Genomic DNA, 16390 nt, shown 5'->3' with positions numbered 1-16390 from the left:
TTATCAATGTACAAACATAAAAATAGTGTTTATGAGGGATAATCCTACTTAATGGGGCACACCTGTTCGCTGCTGATATTTTTGACAGTAGCCTTCAAACCCTTTGAAGAATTATCATCAAACCTCACTTTATGCACTTGATCCTAACCCTTGGAATTATTGAAACTATCTATTCAGGAATCTACTAGCAACAATCCATGAAAATGCATTGACCTTGATCTCAAGAAATGGGTTCAGGCTTTCCTGGCAAGGGTATAGTATGTGTGTTCTGCAGTCTAAGCACAATCAGGTACACAGGGTGGTCTCATATGCTCTAAGCTTCCTTGCAGTCTAAGAATAGCAAGGCATCGTGAACCTTAAGAGGACCACCTCTTTCAGGTTTCAATTGCCGCTGGTAACAACAAATAATTTGACAGCTTACCATTCAAGTGACAGAATTCTTATAAACACAAATATTTTGCATGATGTTGCCTCAAAACAGAGAAGTCCAAACAACAATAAAAGTCAGACTTTAAATCAAAAAATATATTAAAAATCAAAGATAATGGATAAGATACTAAAAGAACGAGTTCAGCTTCAAGGTCAAATTAGCTAAGTTACCGGTTCGGATTCAAAGACGCGAACCCGGTTCGTGGGTTCGGGAAAAAAAAAATTGCCTTTTGGGTTCATGGGTTGGGTTCATATATATATATATATATATATATATATATATTATACACACACACACACACACACACACACACACACACACACATATATATATATATATTATATACATATATTATATATATATATGCAAAAAATTAAAGAAATATACAAAATTACAAATCTAAATACATTTAATAGCATGCTACTTCATCATTGATCAATGCCAAATGCCAATTAGCAAGGGCGGATTAAGGTTTTTGGCCCCAAAAAGGCAAAAAAAATTAGTTTTTTAATATAAAAAAGTCATTTTTTGGTGACTTGATTGGCCCAACCAGTGGGTTCGCCTGGGTTCACCCGAGTTCGGCCAAGGTTCGCCATTTTGACTTGTTGTGACCTATTTCACACATCGCCCCATTGAAAATGGGGACCTCCTGTTTTTGCTTTTTAAGGTTCTGCTTTGGCGTTGCAACTGCTAATCACCAGTGTTTTTACAATGAGGAGTTAGAATTTTTGAGAATTCATCCCAAGCCAAGTTGAGAAATCATGTTCAAAGTCATGTATGAATGTTGTCAAAGTGCTTAGAAGGTCTAAAGGACGAGGATCGCAATTGCTTTGGGTCATTTCTGACAACTTGCTATTTTTAGAAATTTCTGCTTTTTTGCTTTTTTCTGCTTTTTTGAAAGTGGCATATGGGTTTTGTTTATCAGGTCATTTCTCCTCAGCCCATGTTCTCGGAATTTGAAAATCTTGTCTCTAGGTATAAAAAGCAGGGCTTTGAAATTTTTTCTTTTTTCTGAGATTAGGTTTTTATTCTTTAGGACATTTCAATCTTGCCCATGTCTTCAAATTCGAGAAAATTTGCCTCTGAGTATAAAAAGCAAGGGTTTGCTTTTGTGCTTTTTTCTAAGATTAGGGTTTTAATCTTTAGGCCATATTATTACTACCCATGTTCTCAGAATTTCGAAAATTAAGTCTCCAAGTGCAAAAAGCAAAGTGGAAACCCTAATTACGGTTTCATTCCAGATGAACTGTCGATCAACTATGAAGGTAATAGTGGGAGATGACACATTAAAAATTTCGCCTAAGTTGAAGAAATGAAAATGGCAGATGATCAGTCAAGTCCATCAGACAAGTGAAATGGCAGATGATCAATCAAGTCCGCCCAAGAATGAAAAGCATGGAAGATGTCCAAGCATGATCAAGGTCCGCCAAGGCATAAGGAAGTTGTCCAAGTGAAAATGTCCGACACTTGGTAAACTCCTACCAAGGGTTAACGAACTCATGGCAGTGGTGAATCAAACTCCTACCAGAGGTTAAGCTCATTCACACACAAGGATGTCTAACAGTCTTCAAGGTCCACCTCATGATCAAGCAAAAATGTCTGATACTTGGTAAACTCCTACAAATGGTTAATTTAACTCTTGGCAAGAGTTTGTTAAACACCTACTTAAGCTTAAGGCAGACAAAGGTTGAAGTTCGCCTTGTTTAGAAGCATGGAAAATCAAAAATCATGGTATAAAGGACAAATTCGCCCAAGGAGAGGAATGGCAGACAAAGGTTGAAATTCACCTTGTCTAGAAGCATGGAAGATGGCACATGGTTGTCCAAGTTAAAATTTGCCCATTATAAGGGAACTGTTGACGTGTCTGAAATCGCATTGCTACGACTCCATCCGGCCAACGCAAGATAGAATGTACTTGCTGAGTATCCTATCCTCTCTTGAGATATGGAAATCCCTAATGCTGTTTCAATTTGATCAATGGGGACGACCTCAAGGTTTCGATTGTCAAGTCTTGACTGCAGGATTACTCGGTGGTTGATGTGATTTGCTGGGAGCACAAGGGGACTTACGTTTTGCAACAAGCTGGTCTACTGCGATTCTCTGACTACGAAATAAAATTAAAAGGGAAGGGATAGGAGATCTAAAACTAACAAGACTGGTATGCGGGTTGACGGATTCAACCTAACCAATTCCTGCTTGGCCAGAATAGCTCACAATCTTGCAGGAACGATGCAATCTTCAAAGGGACTTCGAAGATTTTCAGACTGCAGACGCACGGCTAAGCACCCAATTCTGGCGCAGCCTAGACAAACACCTGCAATTGAACTAAGCACAATCAAAGGCTCAGGTTAACCATACAAAAAGATACGCAATCAGTATATCCTCAACGGTATGAGCCTGAATCTATCAAATACCTGCACACCCAAAACAGAAAGATCTATCTAAAATGCTGAAAGAAACCATGCAAACAGGATGAAAGCAAACAATAAACACCAAATCAATGTTTACATATTGATTTCAGCTACCTATTACAACAATTTCTGCAACATCTCTATGCTATGCTTAAAATCTAATCTTATTCTAACTCTAAAATCTAACTACAAAATTCTAACTAGAGTCTAACTGTCTAACCATCTAACCCTTTACAAAACAAAGGGTTCTACCTTTTATAGATCTTTACAATATTGAATTGAAGGCTAGGATGGATTGCATCTAAGGGTCTTGATCTGCCTTCCAGAAACTGGCAGCCTTAACTCATGCCAATTCAATTCTCAATCATCCATCCAACCACAATTCAAACTACCTGCCACTATTTGGCTTTAATTCGGTCAATCCGGTAGTTGGACATAACTATCCACAACTGAACTGTTTCCCCTTTGTTTCAAAATATCTAAGTGCGGCCCACAAGCAGTTTTACAATAAAACAGTTTCAGTTCAAAACTGAATTCCTGGAATTAAATCCAGCTATGCACTTTTCCTGAGAACGCATGATTGTTGTACTCAGAGTGTTCTTCGGTCTTTGGTTCCGGTGGTGAACTTTAGCTTGTCGTCCAACGGCACGCTTCATAATGTTCGGTTGCTTTGATCCTGCATTGCATCTTTTCTCCTCCAACTTCTAGCGCTTGGCCTTTGACGTTTCAGGGCTTTTTATGGTTCTTCGATGACGTCCTGCGACCTGCAAACAACTGATTTCACTTTAATAAATCAATTTGAAAAATTAAATAATTTTAACTTAACAAATATTAAATTTTAACATCTGGCTCGAGAAGCTCTTTGTGAGATGTATCTTGAAACCCGATCTTTTGTCTTAATGATGTTTGGGCGATCTAAATCTACTAAAGCTTTTTGGCTTACTGGCAAAATAGTGATTTTGCCCTATTGTTCAATTTCGGCCTATAAGTTGGTTTTGAAAATATCTAAGCTTAAACGCCCCTTTCTGCATTGGCATTTTCAGGCTAAAAGCCATTTTGCAAACTTGGTTTTGACGATTTTACCTGCTTGCCCAATTCTCAGCGCTTTTGGCCCTTTTGCAAACTCTTTTATTTTCAACGTTTTACCTCTATTCACCCAATTCTCGGCTCATAAGGCGATTTTTGCAAACTTCTGATATTTTTAAAGATCTCCTTCATCGCCAAACTTCGGCGAAATAGGCATTTTGCAAACTTTCAATTTTTTGCTTTACTTACTATCACCGAACTTCGGCAAATATGGAGCTTTTTCAAACTTTGAAATTTCGCGTTTAGCCTCTATTCGCCGAAATTCAGCCTATATCGCTCCTTCGTGAACTCTTTAAAGTTTCGCGTTTTCCCGAAAATCGGCGAATATGGCGATTTTGCAAACTTTCAAAGACATTTTGACATTTTACCCTTGTCGCCGAATTTCAAGGTTTAGAGAGCTTTTACAAATTTATGAAAACGCCCCTTGTAATCGAAATTTTCAGGCTGGGAAGCGATTTCGAAATTTTTTAAGTTTGACGCTTTTACCTCATATTTTTGGCATTTTCGATTTTCAGCCTTTAAGGCCATTTTGCGATTTCGAGTGATTGGTCATTTTCGACTGGGGGAGGGCACTTTCGCAAGATTTGACTTCGGGTGGAATGGTTGTTTTGAAAATTCGGCCCAGAGGGCGATTTTGCGAGAATTGGGGAGTTTCGGGCTTCTTTCCTTCATTGCTTGAAAAAACTCGAGCTCCTAGAAGAAACGCACGATGTTAATCCCCTGCCTTTTGTTTAAATTTCCTCACGAAATGGGCTTGGATGTTGGGCTTTGAAGGCATTTGGGTAGACTCGGGTTTACTGCAAACCCTTGACGTCCACCATTAAAGCATTTTCACTTTGGTCCTAATGATCCCATGCAAACGCTGGGGTTTCTCACGTAGCTCAACCGCATGCCTTTCTCTCTAGAGGGTAGACTAGACTAGAAAAATGGGGGTCCCTGTCCAAGACGGGGATGGGTGTGTAATACGCACAACAGGAACAAGGTTTGATCAGCTTGGAATCATGTCAAAGCCTAGGCGCATTCAAGAATGGCACACAAGCTTCCAAGTCTGCCAAGGTCAAGAAGGCTGGCAAAGGCAGCATGAAGAGGAAGCATGTCCAAGACACACCAAGGTTCGCCTTGTCTAAGATGGCTAAGACTCTTCAAAGTCCGCCTCATGCACAAACAAGTTGTCCGACACTTGCTAAACTCCTACCTTCAGTTAAGAAACTCATGGCAAGAGTAAAACAAACTCCTACTTGATGTTAAGCAGAACAAACATGTCAAGGCACATGTGAAGTCCGCCAAGGAAATAATTGTCCAATGCTAAGCCAAGTCCGCCTTGGCATCAAACACATGAAGTCCACCCATGATCAAACACATCAAGGTTGGCATGAGACTATTGAACCCCGCCCAAACTTGGCATAAGGTTGTCCAATGCCTGCCCTCCAAAAGCAAGGCAAAGTTGGCAAGAGACTTTCAAAGTCCACCAAGCATAAGAAGACAATGTCAAACCCCACCCATGCACAAAAAGGTTGGCAAATGAACATCAAACTTCGATCTGCAGTCGAGGGGAAAATCCCAAGGTCAAGTAAACTCCACCCATGGGTTAGGATGGATAAAGCACTTCAAAGTTTGGCACAAAAGAAAGCAAACAATAGAAAAACAAATAAAGCATGAGCACATGACCAAACATCTTCCAAGTCCGCCAAAGAAAAAGACACAGTTAGGAGAAAGAGATATGGCAAGGCTTCCTCCAAGTCCACCCAAGAAGAAAAGAAAAAGGTTTTGGTAAGAAAGATTTAAAAGATGGCAAAGTCCAACTTAGGCAAGTTGAAGTTGGCAAAACATTGGCCAAGTCCGACTTGGCATAAAAGACTCCAAGTTTGCCATGAAGACAAGGTTGAAAGAGAAAAGCAAAGAGATCTTTGGACAAGGTTAGAAGAAAATACAAGTTGGTAAGGTGAATTACACAAAGTTTGCCAAGAAGGATAGACATAAACATTCCAAGTTGACTAGGCATAAATGGAATATATGAAGAAGCCTAAGCAAGACATGAAAATTTACCTATGGCTCAAGGATAAGACGTGAAGACAATTGACTTGCTATACCAAAGACACAAAAATAGCTAGGAAAAACAGATTTGACAAAGTAGCACATGAAATCAAGGGTCAAACAAACGAACGGGTTGAAAAATAATAGTTTGACACATAAAAAATGGCTTATGGAATTTTCCACAACCAAAAGAATTAAATTTTGACTAAGTGTTGGAAGAGAAACAGGAAGAAAGAAGAATAAAGAGGGAAAGTAAGGAGAAGATGAATAAAATCCTTGTCCAAGGGCGGAGTTTGTTCTACTTAGCACAAACCAGATCCAGAATTGAAAGCAAATACGCAGGCAAAGTGTGTCCGAGCATAGAAATGGTCAAAATCTTGGCTAGGTGTTGAAAGATCCACATGAAGGTGCCACAAAATAAAATTGACTAGCCAAAATTTGGCTAAGTATGGGAGATACTTCACAGAAAAGTTCCAATTTCCTCCATTGTGGCATAGGCACAAGGGTTTCCAAGAATCAAGAAAGAAAGTCTTCAAACTTGGCAAAATATAGAAAGAAATTCCAAACTTCTTGAAGGATTTCATCTCTTGAAGTGTCAAAGACAAACTCCCAATCAAGATCAGATAGTGGCAAGAAGACTATTCCAAACAAATTTCTAGACAAGCAGTTTTTCACAAATTGGAGAATACAAGGAGGACACTCAACATATAGATTGTTCCAAGTCAACATGTCCAGGTTCAATGAACCTAACTTATCTAGAAGCTTCTAGAAGGCACACTTCACAATGCAACAACCTTCTATTTTATTATCGGTTTATATTTAGCAAGAAGGACAAGTGTCCTCAAATGTAATTTTCTCATCGGTCGAGAGGTAGTTAGTTGTACCAAACCCTAATTAGGGTTTTATTTTGTAATCTAGACGTTGATTGAAAATCAATCCTAGCCATTGAATTGTAATTAGGGAGCCTATAAATTGAGCTCAACCCCTCATTTGTAAATTATGGGAGCATGTTGCAAAACATGTTGAGATAAGTAATTGTTGCGTATGATGCCAAAGTAATAAGTAATACATTGTTCGAATTGATGGTGATTACCTCTTTTATTTTGGAATTTGCATGGTTCTTATCCCTCATCATAGTTTACATTTCATTTCATGTATGTTAGAAGAATGCAAGATTTGACAAGTATTGATTTATGGTGAACTTTTGCTCATACTTTTGATGAACAGATGATTTTTGTTCATTGTGTAAAGTTCGTCTGAGCTTATTTTGTGGAGGTTTAACTTCTACTTTGAGTAATATTGTTCAACTGTTGGTATTATTCACAAGTATGAAAACCATAAGCACATCCCTTGAAGATCACACTCACTTTGTGTAGTCGTCCGAAGCGTGGCGAAGCAAAGTGTTGTTATTGAAGTCACCTAGTCAATGTCGTCTCTTGAATTCTTATGAATAGGTTAGAATTTTTGAACCCTTATCTCCTTTTCAGTTTTCTTGAAGTCCATGATCCAAGTCCTAGATGATAGAGCTTCATTGTCTAAACCTCCATTGTGAATTGAACATGTCGAGTGTAAGTCCCTTTGTGTATTACCAGCCTATCACAACACCCATTGAGCTTATTCGCATGTCAAGGCTTGACAAAAGAAACATTGGAATCGCCATATGATATTAGCATAAACGGTGATTTTCAAGAGATAATAAACTGTCTTTGGATAATTTATTCTAATGTTTAGTAGATGATAAAACAGACACCAACATGACTGTGGGTTCGTCTTGGGTTCGCCTTGGTGTAATATCCCTTGGCTAATCTGACCCTGTTTCGCTTATTTGAACCCCAAGGAATATTGTCAAACACTTGGCATACAATGTTTGAAGCCGCTGTAGTGAATTCTTTATTTGTTTTCTTTGGGTTTGTACGCTGCAAATGAAGTTATGGAAAGCTTCTAACAATGCAAAGTTGTTATAGAAATGATATGCTAGCTGTTTTAGACCTTACACACACATGGAATGAGTGAAATTAACTAGTACAGCTAGTTGACATTAAGACAAACACTTGTCATGCATCCCAATGTATACCTACAGCCATTAGGCATTTAAGCAAACAATGAAAGCTAAGTGGCTGATCAATGTTGAATGTTACCATGAATGTGGAATATGCAACTTATATCTCCATTAAACATATGCAACCTCCAAGTGTTTCATGATATAATCATAATAGAAAATGATGCAATGAAGTAATGATTTTCTAATACAATGACCATATATAGAAAACCTGGAATTTCAATGGCTGCCTTGATATATTGGTTTGATTCTCCTCATACACAAAGCCCTTGTTAAATATATATAGTTGTTCACCTTTCTAAATCCCCTTCTATAGAATTCAAACTACTGTAGCGCACTGTTCATGCACACTGTTCACGGCACTGTAGCACACTGTTCACACGCACTGTTCACAGCACTGTAGCGCACTGTTCACAGCACTGTAGCACACTGTTCATGCGCACTGTAGTCTCTTTCAATCTGCAAACAAACTCTGAAATAAACCCTCCAATCAGCTCAATATTGACTTCTGAATGAAGCCAACTCTCACAAGCATAATCAGATGATATTGCACACCCTCTATATGCTGTTACAATGAAGAAGCCACGCTCTCCAATGCCGACAAGCCTTGAATCCTGCAGAAACCCTTGGTATTCTACACTTCAATGCTCCAGAGAAACTTCAATCAAAAACTCCAATCACATAATCAATCCCCCCTTCTCTTCTTTTCAAAAGCCTTATATATATTTCCCATGAAGGTTTGATTTTCTCCAATAAGGCATTAAATCAATTAATGATATTAAATGACATTTAATGATATAATATTTTCACTTTGTCATTTAATATTTCACCTTGGTAAAAGAGCCACAATTAATTAATTAAATGGTCCCCTTTAATGATACTTAGACCCTTACTTAAGTTATAATATAAAATTATATTATAACTTAATAATATAAGCTCAAAACATTAATGTTTATTTAAATTAAATAAACATTAATATCTCCATTAATATTCAACATTTTTGAATGCCGTCTGAACTGGGAGCTGACATGATGAAGCTGCATATGACCATACCCCCTTTACTAAAAATAGCAGGGGTCCATCTCTAACATCCCAAGACTTACTAAAAATAGGAAGTAGAGCAAATGATGTCCGAATGATGCCAAACGAAGACCAAACTGAAGCACTCTGAACACTGAAGATGATACCAATCCTCAAAAGACCCTCTATCCAACACATTAGCCTACGAGGGTCAAGATAATAGGCTAATCTCACAAAATCCAAGTCTGCTAAAATGGGGACATTACACTTGGTGAACCCAAGACGAACCCACAATCAATGGCAAACCCTAGCCGGACCTAGGGCAAACCCAATGCAGACCTGTTGTGACGTTTTCACACATCGCCCCATTGCAAATGGGGACCCATGTTTTTTGCTTTTTAGGGTTTGTTTTTTTAGGTTTTTTAGGGTTTTGTTAGTTAGCCTTTGCATTTTGAGTGTCGCCCAAGGGATCACATGGATAGCAAGTCCGGCTTGAGTGAAGTCTGGAATGTCCTGAAAATTTGGCTAAGTTTGATGTCCTGATCCTGAAATTTGACTAAGTCTGGAAACTGAAAAACCTCCAAAAACTAGATTTTGCAATATAACTCCTGGAGGTCTGAAACCACTCTCAAACATCCTGAAAGTATATATGGAATATAACTTAAAGTATAAGAAATGTCTCCTATACTTAAATGTTATATTCCATAAAAATTATCCTGATAGAGAGTGCGAAAAGTCAAATTTCGCTCGTGTCCTTCTCCAAGGGTCCAGAGCGAAAAGCGCTCCTGTCCCTCTCCAAAGGACCAAGGCGAATCGCTCGTGTCCCTCACTAAGGGACCAGAGCGAAAATGCTTAGTTGAGCCATTCCTGACCTTGTTTGGACGAATCGAGACATCAAAGGCATGGTGAAGGACGAAATGAGCATGATAGAGCATCCAGACTTGATCAAAAACAACGAAATGATGAAGTTTTTGCCTAGAGGGTCAAATTCGCTCCTGTCCCTCACTGAAGGACCAGAGCGAAATTCTTCATAAGGTACGATCTGGGCAAAGATCAAGCAAGTTTTATGTTTGAAGGCAAGAAAGGAGATGAATTGAACCCATTGAAGACAAATTGAAGATTATCAAACGTCAACAAGGGACCCAAATGCCCAAGTTCGCTCCTGTCCCTCTCCAAGGGACCAGAGCGATTTTTGTCTTAGACAAATTTCTTGCCAAGTTACAATGAATTCCAAGGCATGGATGAATGAAAGGGGACATTACGAGACCGTTGAAGATAAATTTGGAAGCTGACGAAGTGTGATGGAGACTACAAGTACAAATTCGCTCCTGTCCCTCTCCAAGGGACCAGGGCGATATTTGCCAAAACACATGATATCCTTTAAAGATCACGTTGAAATAAGGTTGCACAAGGTTTTAAACATCATTTGGAAGGTGATACAAAGGGAGATAGACGTTAAATATTACCAGTTTGAGCTTAAAATGGAGAAAAGACAAGGATCGCTCCTGTCCCTCTCCAAGGGACAAGGGCGATGATCCTTTAAACATCAAAATGCCTTGTGAAAATCAAGTGGAACAAGCATGGAATGAACAAGCAAGGTTATTATTCACCATACGAGGAAAAGTTGATATCCAAATGGAGAATTTCAAGTGAAAACATTAGGATCGCTCCTGTCCCTCTCCAAGGGACCAGGGCGATATCACATCTTAAAGACATTCCTTCGCACAAACAAGTCAATCAAGCTTGAAGGACCTAGCGAAAATGGCAATTCCAACGTAAGGATGGAGACTTTGAACGTCAGAATTGCAAGAATCAAGACAAAAGTGATGAATCGCTCCTGTCCCTCAGTCAGGGACCAAGGCGATGAGGTTTGAATCTTCCCTTTTTTTCAATTTTGGCGCTAAACAAACATTTTGAATTTATTTAAATGCTAAGAAAATCGATAATTTTAAAAAATTCAATTAATTAGCATTTAAATATTGCGCTTGATATTTATTAATTATTTTTGCCTTTGTAAAAAATCGAATTTGATAATTTAAATAACAAAGGCATTTAATTAATTATTTATTAATTAATAAAAAAACAAAAGGAGCGCTAAGGTTATGAGGTCGGCCTGGTTATTGATGTAAAAATCGTTTTAATTGCTTAATTTTTCCAAAGTCGGCCTATATGGTAATTGTGGTGAGAGCGCTTATAAAGGAGAAGTGAAAATCATTATTTTCACATTATCATTTCACCATCTTACATGCGATCTTGGAAGGAGAAGTGCGAGTTGTGTGTTAGAGTCATTTCAAGCAAAGGAAGGCGCCAAGATCATCTAAGGGGAGCGAACTTAGTTTTCACTTGAGCAAATTGATAAAAGATAGATCATTTAGAGGAGATCACGTCGAAGCCATCAAATTTTGATTTTTGCCTAGGCGAATTCCTTTATTTTGCATTTTAGAGCTAAGCTCTCAAATAAGGTATGGCAAGATCTCTTGTTTTAATTTCGAATTTTGTTCGTCATTGCCTTAATTTTGAATTTTGAAATTTTGTTTTCCCTTAGCTCAGTCGTTTTAGGAAATGATTAATAAAGGACTTATCATTAAGTTTCCTAAAATTTGCTCTCTAATCTATGCTATTCATTGCAAAATCATGTTTCTAATTTTGAAATGTTGTGTAGGCATCAAATGGAGATCTCATCAAGGAAAATCAAGCCGGATCAAGGACGGTCTTCGCCGGGACGATCAAGCAAGGACAGGAGTGACTTCTTTCAATCCAGCGTTCCAAGGCGAGGTACATCATCCTGCACATCAAGGACACAGGGAGTTAGAACAAGGGCTCGTTGAAGAAGTAAATAGTTCCAGATGAATTAATTAAAGCAAGCTTCTCAACAACATCAAGTTGAATATCTACCAAGTTACAAGTGTCAAATGAGGTGGCGTCCTAGTCATCATTTCTCCAATCAGTGAGGTCCACCTCAGCATGTCCAAATTCAATGTACTTAACTCATGGAAGGTGGCACAAACTCCGATGTACCTACCCCGGCTATCCATTGGTCGATTTTTCTAGAAGGGACATGTGTCCAAGCAATACAATTTTGTCATTGGTCAAGCATTAAATGTTATGTAATGGTTGTAACAAACCCTAATTAGGGTTTTCATTGTAAAAATCTTGGCCATTGATCTCGAATTGATCTAAGCCATCAAATTGTATTGTGGGCACTATATAAGCCCAGGCATTTCATTTGTAAAGGCTAATTAGCAATAATTAGCAATTGTTAGAGAGAGTTGTAATAGTTGAAGGCAGTTAATAGATAGAGAGTAGTTAGAAATTGATAGAATAGCAATTAGAGTAGGATAGGAGGACAAGGCAAGAAATTGTTGCCATTGATTGTAAACAAACTCCATTTTCATTGAAGTAATGGTGAAGTGTGTCGTTTCTTGCAATTTGCATGGTTTCTTGTTGAGTCTTCAATCCTAGATGGTAGATGATTAGATGAATGGAGGAAATGCGATTGATTAATGGTGGAATTCGTACATCCATACTACTAGCAGTTTGTTGATTGCAGACTTGCCTTGTGTAGTCAACTGGAATCATTCAGCCTAAGCTCAATTTCAATTTGTCGCTTCTTCATTGATATGCATCAACTTGATGGTGTCTATGCCTGTGGTGATGATTTGAACATCATAAAGCTTCCCTTAGAAGATCGCACTAGCCTTGTGTAGATGTTCCATTGATGTCAAAACAAGACCTAGTTGGAGTTTCATCAAAAATCAAATCATTGCTCCTACATTCTTAGTATTAGGATTAGATCCTCTCTTCACCCCCTTCCTTTTTCCCTTTTTTAATCTAAGTTAGTGAGAGCTTGTGTTCTAGCAAAGTAGATCGGAAATTCAATCACCAAATGTAAGTCCCCTTGTGATTCCAGCAAATCACATCATACCACGGCAAGCTTGTCCACATGTAGAGACCCTACTAAAAGGAACCTTGGAGTCATCCTAACTGATCCTTTATGCGAATCTTCAGCAGTTAGAGACTATTTTCTCAAGAGAGGATAAGATACCCTTAGGTATTTTATTCTGTGTTAGGCTGTGTACAAAATACACGTCAACAAGACCCAAACTCACGCGGACCCGATTCGCATTTGGGCCCCAAAACAAGCGAACTCGGTAACTTAGCAAAATAGAAATGTCTTCAAGATATTAGAAAAAGATGAGAAAGATTATCAAACCGCTAAGTTAGCGAATCGCAATCAAGTATAGATACATGGATACGATACACCAATAAGGCAATTTTGTTTGGGGAGACTAGGTAAGTTTGGGTACATCATATATTCTTAAAAATTAATTAAATTTGAAATACTACATATTGATATTATACATATCAGAGTTACAAGGCTTTGCGAGTCTAGGCAAGACTCGCAAAGTCCAAAGACGGGTCGCACTCGCCGAGGCACACGGCCTATAGACTTGGCCTCGACCAAGTCTAGCCGAGTTTTGGCAGACTCGCCGAGTCCCGTGGGTCGCCCCCGCCGAGGCCCATAGCCTCTGGACTCGACCTTGGACAAGTCTAGCCGATTTTTGGCAGACTCGCCGGGTCCCGTGGGTCGGACTCTGTTGCCCAGTCAAAAAAAATAAGTCAAAAAAAAAAAAATGCCATAGTTTTAAATGAAATAAAAGGGTAATATGTTTTCATCAACACCCTAAAAAGTCGTTTTTGTTGTTTGCAAGCACAAGGAGGAGAGAAAAAGAGAGTTTTGAGCAAAAAATAGAGGAATTGAAGAGCAGACCAGCAGATAGATTGAAGAGGAGATAAGGATTGTTGATTGTTTGTGCAAGTTTTTAGCTTGCATTCAAACATTTGAAAGTGTTAAAGAAGGATTTGGAAGATGTTTTCAAGCAAATTTATAGAGGTTAAGTACCAATTTTTTGTTATTTTTTTTATTTTCTTACTTTCATATTTCCATTTTTTTGTACATTTGTTTTGTTTTTGGTTTATTTTATATTGATGGAAAAATATGAAAGTTGAAACCATAGTTTTGTTTTTTCTTTCTATTTTTATTTTTAGGTTTTAATTTATTTAGAAGAGACATTATGCTGATTTTTCCATTTATAATATATTGCAGCATAATGTCTCGGCCTAATGGAAGTGGTGCCTCAAAGGCAGCCCCGGTTAGAAAGGATAAGGATTGGAAACATGGCAGCCCCGGTTAGAAAGGATAAGGCTTGGAAACATGGCATCCCCAGTTCAAAAAAAGGATAAGTAACATGTATTCATTGCAAAACAAAATATAATGGGGGAGGAATTAACCGGCTGAAATATCACATTGCACAAATAGAATGCCATGATGCAAAACCATGCAAAAGAGCACCCCTTGAGGCTATTCGTGAAGTGCAAGCTCAATTAGAGGAATTTGAAGAGAGAAAATAATTGAAAAGAAAGCAAATGGAAAAAATGGAAGCCATTGGTGGAGAGGCTTCTACAAATCCTCGACCTCCATTCCCCGGATCTGGAAGTAGTGGTAGCGCGAGTGTGAGCATTGGACCTCGCATTCGTAAAAATAAATCCACATTAGACTCACTTATTGTTCCACGCACGACTTCGGGTGCCCAACCATCGCTTGAGAGCATGGGTTGGAATAAGGAGAAGCATGATGCTACGAAAATGGCAATTGGAGACTTTTGGTTCTACAACAACGTTCCATTTCATGCAGCGACGTATTCATTAGTATTTTGATTTCTATGTCTTAATTTTTTTGCTTTTAAGAAATTGAGAATTTAAGAGTATGCCACATTCATTATTTTAATTTTTAAAGTTACAAGTAAACTTAATAGTTATTAGTTAATACTTATTCCGTTTATTTAATTTGTTTTAGGTCTCCATACTGGCAAATTATGGTAGATTCCATTACTGGTTGTGGCCAAGGGTTCAAAGCCCCTAATGATGAAGAGATAAAAGGCCCTATCTTGAATCAAAAGGTGGCTGATGTTAAAGCGAAAATTGCTGAGCAGCGTGAGATATGGAGGAAGAAGCGTTGCACCATCATGATTGATGGTTCGACCGACAGAAGAAGTAGAACACTATTGAATTTTCTTGTCTCCTCATCAGGTAATTGTACTTTGTACTTTGTAGTTTGTAATTTGTAAAGTATATTTATCATTGATTTAGTGACTAAGTTTTTTAATTTTTATTTTATTAAATCTCTTTTTTTTTCTTTCTTAGGTAGCATAGTGTTCTTGAAGTCAACTGATGCTTCAGGGAATGTAAAAAATGCTAAGTATCTCTGTGTGTTGTTGGAGGAAATGTTGGAGGATGGGGGTGAGGAGAATGCGGTGCAAATAGTGACTGATAATGCAGCAAATTATGTTGCTACAGGTAAACTTCTTATGGAGAGGCATCCCACCTTGTTTTGGACCCCTTGTGTTGCTCATTGCATTGACCTCATATTGGAGGATCTTGGTAAAATTCCATGGATTAAAACATGTGTAGAGATTGGAAGGAATACTTGTAAATACATATATAATCATGCCTGGGCCCTCAACGTTATGAGAAATTTCACAAATAAGAAGAGTTGTCTCGTCCAGGAATTACCCGATTTGCAACAAATTTTATCACATTGCAAGACTTGCTTCAGTACAAGGCTGGATTGAAACGCATGTTTGTAAGTGAGGAGTGGAAAGCATCATCATATGCAAAGACCACTGCAAGGATTGAGACGGCTGATCGGGTTTTTGAAGAGCATAGCTTTTGGCAACCAGCCAAGGAGATTATGCGGGTAATTATCAATTATATTTTTCATTTTTGTTCTCATTTCCATTTCATTTCCTTATTTTTATTCACACTTGTTTATGTAAAACTTAAGACTTAAAGCTTAATGTTGCAACTTTCAACTTGTGATCACAGTTCATAGAGCCTCTCGTTGTTCTCCTACAAGGAGCTGATGGAGAGAAGCCCGCAATGGGCTACATTTATGAGGGCATGGATAGGGTGAAGGGGGCCATTAGAGCCATTTATTCAGGGAATCAGGCTAAGTATGGTCCCATATGGGACGTCATTGATAGACGATGGCACAATCTACTTCACAGGCCTATACATGCAGCTGCCTACTACCTTAATCCAGCATTCCAATTTCGCCCAGATTTCAAGGTCAATGACGAGGTGTTGAGTGGGCTCTGCGAAGTTGTAGAGCGAATGTCACCTGATTCATCAGTTGGAGCACACATAGTCCATGAGGTAGAGATGTTTAGGAATGCACAAGGAAACTTCTTCTCACAAGACATATGCAAGCAAAACCGAACACAAATGATGCCAGGTAAAAATCTAATCAAGACATAGTTTAAAATTTAAATCTTAAACTTTTCTATCTAT

General features: G+C 38.3%; 1 protein-coding gene across 1 annotated transcript in view; it reads right to left on the bottom strand.

Annotated features, from left to right (window-relative positions):
* Nucleotides 1-16390, bottom strand: part of LOC131068002 (tubulin-folding cofactor E) — a 215867-nt gene that overhangs the window by 140265 nt on the left and 59212 nt on the right. The gene's annotated exons all lie outside the window — the stretch shown is intronic.

This window comes from Cryptomeria japonica, chromosome 6 (genome assembly GCF_030272615.1).
Source record: "Cryptomeria japonica chromosome 6, Sugi_1.0, whole genome shotgun sequence".
In the NCBI taxonomy this organism is placed as follows: domain Eukaryota; kingdom Viridiplantae; phylum Streptophyta; class Pinopsida; order Cupressales; family Cupressaceae; genus Cryptomeria; species Cryptomeria japonica.
Note: the sequence above shows the minus strand (reverse complement) of the source record. Positions and strands in the feature narration are given on the sequence as shown.